A 13252-nucleotide genomic window follows, 5' to 3' on the forward strand; every position below is an offset into this window, starting at 1 on the left:
TATAATATAGTTAAAAAACTTGTAACAATATTGAAATGGTTACAGTAACCAAGCCCAATTATATTTTATCTCTGCGTGTATGTATAAAATTCCTCATTACAACAGCGTTCATTGTTGCGGAGGTGATGGGTATGGAGGTACTTCAATATATATTGCTAATAAATTCCAATTTACCGTGGATTGTTGTGAGAGTTTTAACTATGTTGATTTAATTCAAATACGGCTGAATAATATTAAAATAAATGGGAAGCAATTAGAGTTCATGACGTATTATAGGTCCCAAAAATGTAAAGTTGAAGACTTTTTGAACATATTAGAAAATAAATTAATAAAATTTGCTAATAATCCGTCAATTGTGGTAGGGGACTCAAATATTGATCTAATTGAAGTTGTACCATCAGAAGATATTATAAATTTATTTCATTGTTTTAGTTTACAAAATTGCCATTCACTAGTTACAAGGCCACAAAGCGGAACTTGCATTGATCATGTTTTTAGTAATCTAGCTAATCAAATTCATATTGACTCTGTTGAATGTAGTCTAACTGATCATAATCTTGATTGTTGTAAATTAATGTTGGAAATTGAAGAACAGAATTATATTGAGAATTTAAAAATTGTTTGTGATTATGCTAAAGTAAAGAAGTACATAGAACAAAATCTTTTAAGCACTAACAACTGCCAAAACGCATCAGATGCGACTGCTTGCTTACTGAATGTGGTGAATGATGCTATTTTAATTAACACAAGTGAATCTATAAATAAAAAATCTATAAAACGAGATATTTCCCCATGGATTAATAAAAACTTATGGTCTCTGTTTGAAATAAAAAAGAAGTTGTTGAAAAAGAGGAGAAATAATTTGAATGATATAGTTATTAATGAAAGTCTTAAGAGAATAAGCAAGGTTATTAGATAAGCAATAATTATTACGAGGATAATATTTTGTGTTGTGGTGGCGATTTGAAGAAATGTTGGAGATTTTTAAATGAAGTAACTGGTCGCAATCAGAATAAAAAACAGAATAAATATTGCGGATGCAAATGGAATAAGTGTTGTAGATAATGAAATAAAATCTACACTCTTAAATAATTACTTTATTGATGCTGTAGAGTCGTTAAGAGAAAGTATTGTAAAATATCCCAACGATAGTTGTAATTCATTGACATCATTAACCTGGCATAATAAACGTTTTTCGCTAAAAGCTGTCACATCAAGTGAAGTAGAAAACATTATATTGAATTTAAAGAAATCAAATAGTTCTGGTAATGATAACATTTCTTCAAAACTGCTAATATACTGTTGTAAAGTATTATCCCCACAATTAGCTAGAATTTTCAATGTCATGATTAGTACATCTGTTTATCCAGAAGTTCTTAAATTACATAATAAAGTCATTCCTATTCCGAAAGATTCACATGCAAATACGGTGGATAAATACCATCCTATTGCGTTACTTTGTAGTATTGATAAAGTATTTGAAAAAATAATTCACTCTCAGTTGAGGGATTTCCTTGATAAAGAATCGTTATTATACAAAAATCAATTTGGATTTGTACAGGGTAGTGGTACCGACGAGGCAGTGATAAGAGTTGTCAACACTATATGTGAAGGTCTAGATAAAGGCTATAGTGGAGTTGCTGGTATATTTTATGATTTCAGTAAAGCGTTCGACCTAGTAGATCACAACATTTTAATCGAAAAACTTCATTATTACGGTATTGTTGGTAATGAACTTAAATTAATTGAAAGTTTTTTAACAAACAGAAAACAATATGTTGATGTCTTAGGACAGAAAAGTTCTATTGCTTCTGTGAATTGCGGAGTGCCACAGGGTAGTGTCTTAGGACCTTTTTATGTTATATCTTAATGATATCAATAATATTGGCCTTTTTGGTAAAATTGTTATGTTTGCAGATGATGTTTCGATTTTTCATCCTTATAAATTTGACTTGGTACTCAAAACACAAATGGAACGAGATTCATCATTATTATTTGAATTTGCAAGACTAAATCGGCTTGTACTTAATGCTGATAAAACTAAATTGTTACGTTTTCGACCTCACTCACAAGTTTTGAATAATAATTTTTGTATCTACGTTAACGGTAAGATTGTAAATGAAGAACATGAAATGAAATATTTAGGTGTTATTTTGAAAAGCAGTTTGTCATGGGATACTCATATAGGATATTTGAAGTCTAAAATAGCTTCAGCTTCTGGAATGCTTTTTAAATTAAAGAGAAAATTAAGTACAAGAACAAAAATGTTAATTTATCAATCTATTATACATAGCCGCCTTGAGTACCTTGCAATAATCTATGCATATAAAAATAGCAATGAACTGAAATCATTACAGTCGGTTCAAAATAAAGCTCTTAAATGTGTATTTAATTTAACTCTTAGACATAGTACTATATCACTGTTTAGTGAATATTGTAAAAATATTTTACCTATACATGGTTTGTACGTAAAACAACTATTGTATTACGTATACAAATCTATCAACAACATTGGTCATCGTTCAGTTAAACTTACTACTAATCAAAATCAATTTAACACAAGAAATTCTGCAAATCTTAGAATAACACGGTGTAGATTGGAGAAAACCAAGCAAAGAATAGAATATTCGGGTTGTTTAAAATACAATGATTTGCCAGAAAGTTTAAAAACTTGTAATCGGTTATCTATTTTTAAAAATAATGTGAAAAAATATCTTCTTGAAAGAATAGAAATGCTTCTTGAATAATTTTTGTTTTATTTTATAAAAGACTCAGAAAGTGACAACATTGGTCATCGTTCAGTTAAACTTACTACTAATCAAAATCAATTTAACACAAGAAATTCTGCAAATCTTAGAATAACACGGTGTAGATTGGAGAAAACCAAGCAAAGAATAGAATATTCGGGTTGTTTAAAATACAATGATTTGCCAGAAAGTTTAAAAACTTGTAATCGGTTATCTATTTTTAAAAATAATGTGAAAAAATATCTTCTTGAAAGAATAGAAATGCTTCTTGAATAATTTTTGTTTTATTTTATAAAAGACTCAGAAAGTGATTCTAAGTCGATCGGTATACTTTAAGGTGGGTTTAGACTAATATTTTTGAGCGTTACAAACATCTGCACAAACGCATTATAAAAATAAATTCAAAATAGATTTGTACTAATTTCAGTTCAAATATACAGTGGGGAGCTCAAATGAGTACATGTTTCTAATTAGTGCACTTCTTATGGAATAAAAATAAAACTAATAAAGCAAATCCAAAAATGTTTTCTGTCATTTATTTTATTTTTAATATGTAACAAAATGAATTACAATTCAAAACAAAAAACATACAGTTCTAAATAAAAAAACAGACAAAACTAAAATAACTCGCATGTACTCAATTTTGCACCCCACAATAACTTTAGGGAAGAATTGCATTTTTTAAAAAAAATTTCAAAATCCTTTATTACGTAAATAAAATTTTACACGCATTGGCATATTTTCTATAAATTTTTCATTAACTTTTTTTGGAATACTCTCTCTCTCTCGTGCTCAATCCGCTGTTAAAGCTCGTACAAATTGGTAGGAGTTAATCGGTATTGTTTCAACCGCCAATTCACGATTCACTAAAAATTCTCAATAGGATTGAACTCAGGACATTGAGCTAATAACTGCATTAATAAGACATTTTTCTAGGAACACCATTCTTTACGATTTTTGACGTGTGTATTGGGTCACCATCCTATTGAAAAATTACTTCTTCTGCAGCATAAGCATTATAATCTACAAAGTCAAAAGATGAATGTGAAAAATACAAAGATATTTACGTATTCAGGTCGGTATATTGAACTGGACACTATTTCGGTAGAAATTTTGCTCACTAAACCATTTTTCAAAGTTTTTCATGAGTGCTTTAATTCGCCGTCCTGCTGTAAAATAACTTATTCGACATGATTGGCGCTCTTATCCACAAAATCGGAATGGCAAGTCTATAAATTCGGTATGATTAGTCTTCAATATACTCAGATAGTCTTCTTAACTCATTATTTCGCCGATTTTTTCAAAATTGGTGACACAGTAAGGAAACAGTAAAACACGGTAATGATATGGGGTTGTTTTATATGGTGCCACCTTGGACCCATGCAAAGAATCAATGAAATAATGGGAAAAGAAAACCATCTGCGTATTTTGCAGACTCACCATACCTATTTTGTAGTCTCATCATCACGTTTTTGTATATAAAAGAGGAAATCCTGCAGAAGAAATAATTTTTCAATAGGATGGTGACCCAATGCACACGTCAAAAATCGTAAAGAATGGTGTTCCTAGAAAAATGTCTTATTAATGCTGTTATTAGCTCAATGTCCTGAGTTCAATCCTATTGAGATTTTTTAGTGAATCGTGAATTGGAGGTTGAAACAATACCGATTAACTCCTACCAATTTGTACGAGCTTTAACAGCGGATTGAGCACGAGAGAGAGAGAGTATTCCAAAAAAAGTTAATGAAAAATTTATAGAAAATATGCCAATGCGTGTAAAATTTTATTTACTTAATAAAGGATTTTGCAAATTTTTTTAAAAAATGCAATTCTTCCCTAAAGTTATTGTGGGGTGCAAAATTGAGTACATGCGAGTTATTTTAGTTTTGTCTGTTTTTTTATTTATAACTGAATGTTTTTTGTTTTGAATTGTAATTCATTTCGTTACATATTGACATAAAATAAATGACAGAAAAAATGTTTGGATTTGCTTTATTAGTTTTATTTTTATTCCATAAGAAGTGCACAAAATAGAAACATGTACTCATTTGAGCTCCCCACTGTACATAGTTATAGAGTAGCTAATACTTTGTTGATGCGCCATTGTTGCTTAAAACTGCCTTGGCATCGTCTGGGCATAGAATCGAAAAGTTTTTGACAGGCTGATACCGGCATATCATTCCACGCAGCCTGAATTAATTCCCAGAGCTCATCGCAATTTGACTTTATTCCACAAATTCTCAATCGGATTTAGATCTGGAGACAGTGTGGGCCAGTCTAATAAAATGATTTTGTTGTTCTCAAACCACTTCTTAGTACACTTTGCGGTGTGTTTGGGGTCATTATCCTGTTGCAATACCCATCGAAGTGGCATATTTTCTTCGACATATGGACAAAAGAATATTTCGCCATTTCTCTCGAGACCAGCCAGAGTGGGATTCAGCTAAATTTAACCTTTGTTGCACGTTCTTTTTAGACAACATTGGTACGTTTCTAGCAATGTGTGCTTTAAGGTTCTCTTTGATAAGTGTTTTCCGAATTGTTGATGAGTCGATGTTAATGTTCAAATCATTTTGTATGCGATTTGAGAATTGTTGCCCTAAAGTTGAATTTTACATACAAAATAAGCATTTTTGAATGGGCCTGGTCCCCTCGGTATTAAAAATTTTCAAATTTTTTTCAATCTAAAATGTTTGGTGTAAAGTTAGCTTTTCAAAAAGTAAAAATTAGAAATTTTTTAGATAACTTAAAAAGAAAAAAGTTCACACAGTTACTAAAGTATACGTACGATCGACTTTTTGGACCTTTTTTAAAAAATCTATATATTTAAAAATACAAGGCCTAACTCATTCATTCACTCACTGATTCACTGACTCATCAGTCATTAGTGAGTGAGTGAGTGAGTGAGTGAAGGAATAAGTCAGGCCTTGTATTTTTAAATATATAGATTTTTAAAAAAAGGCCCAAAAAGTAAATCGTACGTATAATTTAGTAACTGTGTGTACTTTTTTCCCAAAAACCTTTTAAATTTTTTTTAAATTCAAATGCGTTTAACTTTGGACTCAGTTATAATTTTTAAACAATTCCTTCTTTACTTGATATATAAATTAGTTATTAGTCCTATAAAAGAAAAATGGAGAAAATCGGGAAATATTAGGTCCCGCGGCCTTAAAAAAACTGGTGCCACCCTACAACAATTTTAAAAATTTAATATTCAAATGTGGAATATCTCCTAAGCTATAAGAGATAATTGATAGTTTTATGTGGTACTCGAAAAGATTCTGTATATGTAATTTTTTTTTGAAATCGGAACACAAACGAAGAAATTTGATCGTTTTTAAAATTGAACATACCCGAGGTTTCCTACTTTGGGCACACCAAGCCACGCCACTGGTGGGCCCATGAGTTCCAAATTCAAAACTTAAACTCAACACAACACTTCCTCTTTGCGCATGTCAGATTTCATTCACATCAGACTAGCCGTTTAGAAGTTACAGATTTATTTCCAGATTTACAGATTTATTTTTTTTCTATACCACTGTACATCATCTTCATCATACCTAATCAATATACTGATTATGGATTATGGATGTTTCGAAATATGTATTTATACATACTATGTACGATACTTTTGCTTCTCTGACTTTGCCCTAGAAACCATAGGTCTAAAATGGATGTTGACCTTTGCATAGAATTCTTCGTAGAATCATTCCCCTTAAGACTTGTTTTGCATCCATATAATGTATGTATATAAAATGAATATATCAGTGAATGTATATAAAGATTTTAACGATTTTTTATACAACTATATACGATTTATTTTAAATATTCATTATGGGCCTTAAATTACCATATATACAGTGGTTGACAAAACAATGGAAACTTTTCCAAATATTTCATTAGTGGCCTAAAATCTGAAATAATTTTTTAAAAAATGTTAACATTTTTGTAGTATTTTATTTCTATACTTTTAGTAACTTAATTTAACAAAAAATTTTAATTAAATTCTAAAAATTAGAAAACAAAATTAAAAGATTTCTTTATTACGGCAATGACAAATCAATGGAAACTTAGGTATTATTTTAACAAATATCTAAACTTTGCAATATCTCAATATTTTGTTGGGTATCCCTTATTTTTTATAACTGCTACACATCGACGATGCATTGAACCAATTAAAGAGTCAATGGTCTCCTTTGAAATAACCGGGTCCTTATTTTACGATCTACAATTTCCCATAGATTTTCTATGGGATTGAAATCTGGCGATTGGGCAGGCCACTTCAAAACCCTCGGTTACAACCCTAGAGGTGTGTTTCGGGTCGTTGTCGTGTTGGAATCTCCAAACTAGGGGTATATTTTCCTCAGCGTATGGATACATAACATCGTTTAATATGGTTCTGTATCCTATACCTGTCATGGTATCTTTTATAATATGAATTGGGCCCATACCTTCCCCTGAAAAACATCCCCATACCATAATATTGCCACCGCCAAACAAATGTTCTCCCACTACTGCCTCTTAAATTGTATTTGGATTCGTCGGAAAAGAGGACAGTATTCCATTTTGTATCGACCAGTTTAAATGATCCCTGGCAAGTTGTAGACGAGCAGAACGGTTCTTTTTAGAAATGAGTGGTTTTTTCACAGGACGATAGTAACCAAGACCAGCCTCATTTGTCCTGCGACAACCTCTCGAGGAGTTATTTTTGGGAATTTCTTGAACTCTCTCGCTATTAAATTATCTTGTCTAGGAGTAGTCTTACGAGGACTTCCACCTAAATGTTCAGTTTTTACAGAACCTCTCGAGGAGTTATTTTTGGGAATTTCTTGAACTCTCTCGCTATTAAATTATCTTGTCTAGGAGTAGTCTTACGAGGACTACCACCTAAATGTTCAGTTTTTACAGAACCGATCCCAAGAAATTTCTTTATAATTTTTGAAACTGCTGATTTATTTATTGAATATTTGTCACAGATACTTTTTTTTTAAACCAGCTTTAAAATCGTTAATTATTTTATTTTTTAAGTCTTCACAAATCTTAACTTTAGCCATTTTCGTTAACTTTGAAAAGAGCCATTATGCGAAAAACTTAGAAAAAGAAATTGTGAAAATTACCAGAATTTAAAAATAAAATAACTGTAAACAGGATGCTTTTTACATCGTTCTTTTAAACATTATTTTCGTTTTACACTTCTTTCTTGCAGAAGTTTAAAAGTTTCCATTGTTTTGTCAGTAGCGAAATAGTGAATATTTTTTTAATTTTGTTCCCTTTTTTCAGAATATAAGTAATTATGTTGTTTGTTTTTCAGTTAATTTATATAAATAAAACTATACAAGTAAAATACTAAAAAAAAAAAATTTATTTTAAAAAAATATTTAAAATTTTGGGCTACATATGGAATATTTGGAAAAATGTCCATTGTTTTGTTAACCCTTGTATATACTAAGTTGGGTGATGGTAGAATCGTATTACAAAGTGTTAAAACAGGATTCGTACTAATATTAAGAAATTTGTACAATATTTGTACAATATTATCGAAAATAAATTGATTATAACTGTGTTGGTCTGTAGATATACATATATGTAAATTAATAGAGTGTCATTTAGTGTTTATGCAGGTGAAAATTTGCAATGTCAACTGGGTAATTTGAAACTTTTATTTAATATTTACAAATTACCTAAGAGTATAAATAGTTTTGACTTTTAAATAAAACACAATCGCTCTAGTTTCATTTTTTATTGGCTTTGTAATATTAGACATGATTTTCTTATTTGTGGCTACATAAACAATTTCTAATATTTCAACCATAAGTTGGTCTAAAGTTACAGACAACAACAACGGGAAAATAAAACATAAAGGCATAAGAACTTTACAATTGCCAATAATTTCAATTCAGCATCTGTTGCGATAAGTGTAAAAAATGAAAAACAAAACAGAAAAGTACTTTAACTACAAGTACTTGAAAAAGATAACAGAAACACACTTTAATAAATATGTGTGTACATTAGGGTTGCCTGAAAAAAGTATTTGAAGTTCCCCATTTAAATGAATAATAACATCTTTGAAAGATACTTTTTCTCAAAATCTTAAGCCGAATTACAGCATTTGTGATCGAGTAAAATTTAACGTAAGTAAAAAATTTACTCTTATATTTTCACAGAATAATCCTGGTTCGATGTCATGGGTTCTTCATTTTTTAAATCCACTCGAATTTTATTCAAATTTTTCGAAATCTAAACTCTTTTTTTACTGTTGGAAACCCCTTCACCATGAGTGGCAATAGTACACATATCACGAATTCCACAGAAAAGTCATCCGTATGGGTAAAAAATCAAATTGTAAAGAGAGAAGTGAAATTATGTTAAATATAATCTGTAAATTTACAATATCATTTGCAAAGTTGAATTTTTAAAAATAACGTTTTTTTTCCTAAGTTGGAATAAAGTTTTGCTGTTTTTTTAGCATAATTTGCAGTAGTGCGTGCGATCGTTGTTACAGAAAGTGAAAAAAAACTTCTTGCTAAAAATTTGTTTATAAATTGCTTATATTTATATAAATATCAACGAAATTCCAAGATAAGTCTCAGTCAGACAGTTTCTGATATTAGAATTTCTTTCCCGGAATATGGTATTATGTGTGGGTTTTGAGATGGTAAACCCGATTAAAAACATTTTGATATTATATATCCATTAAAAAAAATTCACGCGTTTCGCACATGTTACACTTTTTATACCCTACACCAACATAGTGGGGAGGGTATTATGCGTTTGTGCAGATGTTTGTAACGCCCAAAAATATTAGCCTAACACCCACCTTAAAGTATACCGATCGACACACGTCCGTCTGGTTGGCTGGCTGGCTGTCCATGTAAACCTTGTGCGCAGAGTACAGGTCGCAATTTTGAAGATATTTCGATCAAACTTGGTACATATTATTTTTTCGGCCCAAGGACTAAGCCTATTGAAACTGTCTGAAATCGGTCCATTATTTCACCTAGCCACCATACAAATGTCCTTCCGAAATTGGAATTTATCGGTCAATAATGTTTAATTTATATATGTATCTGCACAAATTGCGCTCCAAATAAGTTTTATATACACTAAATTCGTGTCACCAAATTTTGTTACGATCAGTCCATAATTAGTCATAGCTCCCATATAGACGAGCTTCCGAAAATCACTTTAACGTACATAAATCGCTTAAAAATGTTGGTATACACACAAAATTCAACATAGTAAACTTTCATATAGACATAAATCACACGACCTAATTTCATGGTGATCGGTCCGTAATTGGTCATAGCCCCCATATAACCCCACTTCCGAAAATCACTCAAAAAAATAAATTATTGAAATTTTAAAAGAAAAATGTTTTTGCTTTTTTACTTAGTGTAGGGTATTATATGGTCGGGCTTGACCGACCATACTTTCTTGTTTTTTCTTCAATACATACAACTTCTTGCATCTGGACACAAAATTAGACTCAGTCAATTTTGTTCTGCCCAAGGACGAAGCCTATTGAAACTGGCTGAAATCGGTCCATTTTTTCACCTAGCCCCCATACGAATGTCCTCCGAAATTGGACTTTATCGGTCATAAATATTTAATTTATGTAGGTATCTACACAAATTTCACTCCAAATAAGTTTTATATATACAAAAATCATGTCACCAACTTTTATTATGATCGGTCCATAACTAGTCATAGCTCCCATATAAGGCCTGCTTCCGAAAATCACTTCAACGAGCATAAATCTCTTAAAAATGTTGGAATACACATAAAATTCAACAGGAACAACTTTCATATAGACATAAATCACATGACTTAATTTCATGGCGATCGGTCCATAATTGGTCATAGCTCTCATATAAGGCCCTCTTCCGAAAATCATTCACGAAAATAAATGACTGAAATTGTAAAAGAAAAATTATTTTGTTCATTTACTTAGTGTAGGGTATTATATGGTCGGGCTTGACCGACCGTACTTTCTTACTTGTTTTGTATTGCATATTTATTATTAGGATGTTCGAAACAACCAAGTATGTATTATAAAAGTACGGTGTAATTGTGCGTGACAAATGTAACATGTGCGTGATGATGTTAAAAGTTAAAAAATATTAATATAAATATATTTTTTCCAGATAACATATGTATTTATTTATATAATCTAGGATAGCTACTTATAGCTGTAAACAAATATGTAAATTCTATCTGAAGTAATTTCGCAGAAATTTTTTATTGAAACTGACATTAAATTTTAAAGAGATAAATTTCGTAACCAACGAAACTAGAAAACCGATTAATAAATCCTTTACACATTTTGGAAAGAAAATGACAAATCTGCTTTAAAAAAAAATATTTTCTTAACAAAATTATTCGCATGCTGTAACAGTGCGTGACATGGAATTCATGATATATAAGTTTGTCATTCCGTTTTTTACATTTTTCATTTCCGACCTCACAAAGTACATAAATATATTCTGGATCGTTATAGATAACGGAGTCGATATCTTTATATTCTAAAATACTGGTGCTATTTGTTGGAGGTTTAAGACTCTTTATATATGGGTAAAAATATTTTTCTTTTAAAATCTAAGAAACCGACCTTAAAAGCACATTAATTCATTAGTGATTATGATTTTGACAAAATAGCTAATAATTTTGCGTCAATGACTCTACTCGCAACAAAATTTTGACACAGGGTTTAAGAATTATTTCAATAAATTTGTGTAAGCGGAAATCTGGACGCTTTTATCCCAACACATACAAGATTATTCGTGAAAGTTTTCAAAATTTAATGCAATACATTTTATGCTTATGATAAACTGTATTTGCAGATTTAATGGACAAAAATAAAAATCGTTGTAATAAAAGCATCTCTGTATAATTTCTTATAAAACATAAATCGTTTCATGAACCAATACTTTAGCTTGTATTTATTCAACTATATGAAGAAATAATTTTCGTTAATCTCTTCATTAAGTGGCATATCTTTTGTATTGAAAGAAAAAATCATTTTGAGAAATAATACACTATCAAACGGGTCACCCTAATGTACATGTGCATGTAGTAGTTGTAAAAGTTGCAGTATTACAAGTGGCAATGGCAACCAGTACAGTAGGAGTAACAGTTACTCTAATACATACAGACCACCTCTCAAACAGACACAGACAACCAAATTCGAACAACTTTATGCAGCTGGAAAGTTCTGTCAACCATATCGAGAGGAGTTTCTGTTGCAAATTTAAAATAAAAAGAAAACGTAGCAGCACTTTTGCAAACTTAACTTTCATTTTCGGAATATAAAATAAAAACTGCAGCAACAACAAATAAAATGAAGAAATAAAAACTAAGAAATACTTAAAACAGGCATTCCAGATTATAAGCCGTTCGTGCTGAACCCAGAAACAGCATGACATTCGGCTTTTCTTCCTTGAGTTGTTTAGTTGAATACATTTGTGCAATTTGGTCTTCTCCGTCTCCATCCTCTGGCTCTTCTGCTGTTCTTTCATTGTATTTGCAAAATACACACAGAAAAATTAAACATATAACGAAATGTAAATCAGCTTTACTCAGATATCGTCCAAGTTTTACCCCAAACAAAATATGATGGAAGTCCTTGGATGTAAGTAATCTCTCGATTTACAATGTACGATTAACGTCCCGGAAAAAGACGACATAAATTGAAATAAATGCATTTTGAGCCGCTGTTAGTCGCCTAATAATTTTTATTTTTGTTTTAATAGTAAATACATTTCGTTTTATTTAAATAAAATAGCTACACAGAAATACATAAAACAATCAAGTATATATGAATATTTAAAATAGTGATTCCTCCGATTTTTTTATAAATAACAGAGGCGACGTAACGTAAATCGAAGTAGACAGATAATCTTTTTCACATTAGGAATGTTACGAAAGTAAGTTTATCGAATGAGTTTAACTTTTCATACTAAATAAAATATTTCTAAACAATTTCATTTATTTGTATTTTATTATTCGCTGAAACATTCAAATATTTTACCAAATCCTAAAAGTAGCACAGCATACAGTTTCCTAATTTAGAGTTCTAATCCCATTATCTAGGATATTGCTTTTAATGCTTTTTATGGGTGTTCCGATAGACCAGTCGATAGTGTGCTGAACTATTAATCTGAGGGTTGCGGGTTCGATTCCCGCCAGAGACTCTTGGTGTATCTGCAGTAGGGTTGACAGCCGGGCTGGACTTGGCTGGATTGTCCAGCTTTTTTGATGCCTGTCCAGTTACAAGCTAAAATTTCATTTGTCCAGCTAAATAGAAATTTTCGACAATAATATCTATATTATTAGTTACTTTAAATTTACTTACTACTAATTAGTACACAGTAATAACTTATGCTAAAAAGTGTATGGTTTTTTTGAAGAAAGAAAAAAATAAATACCAAAAAGTTGTATGGGAATTAGGGTATTCAATTAATCGGGTTTCTGGTTTAATCGGTTAATCGAGCAAATAATTAATCGGG

This window comes from Calliphora vicina, chromosome 5 (assembly GCF_958450345.1).
Source record: "Calliphora vicina chromosome 5, idCalVici1.1, whole genome shotgun sequence".
In the NCBI taxonomy this organism is placed as follows: Eukaryota; Metazoa; Arthropoda; class Insecta; order Diptera; family Calliphoridae; genus Calliphora; species Calliphora vicina.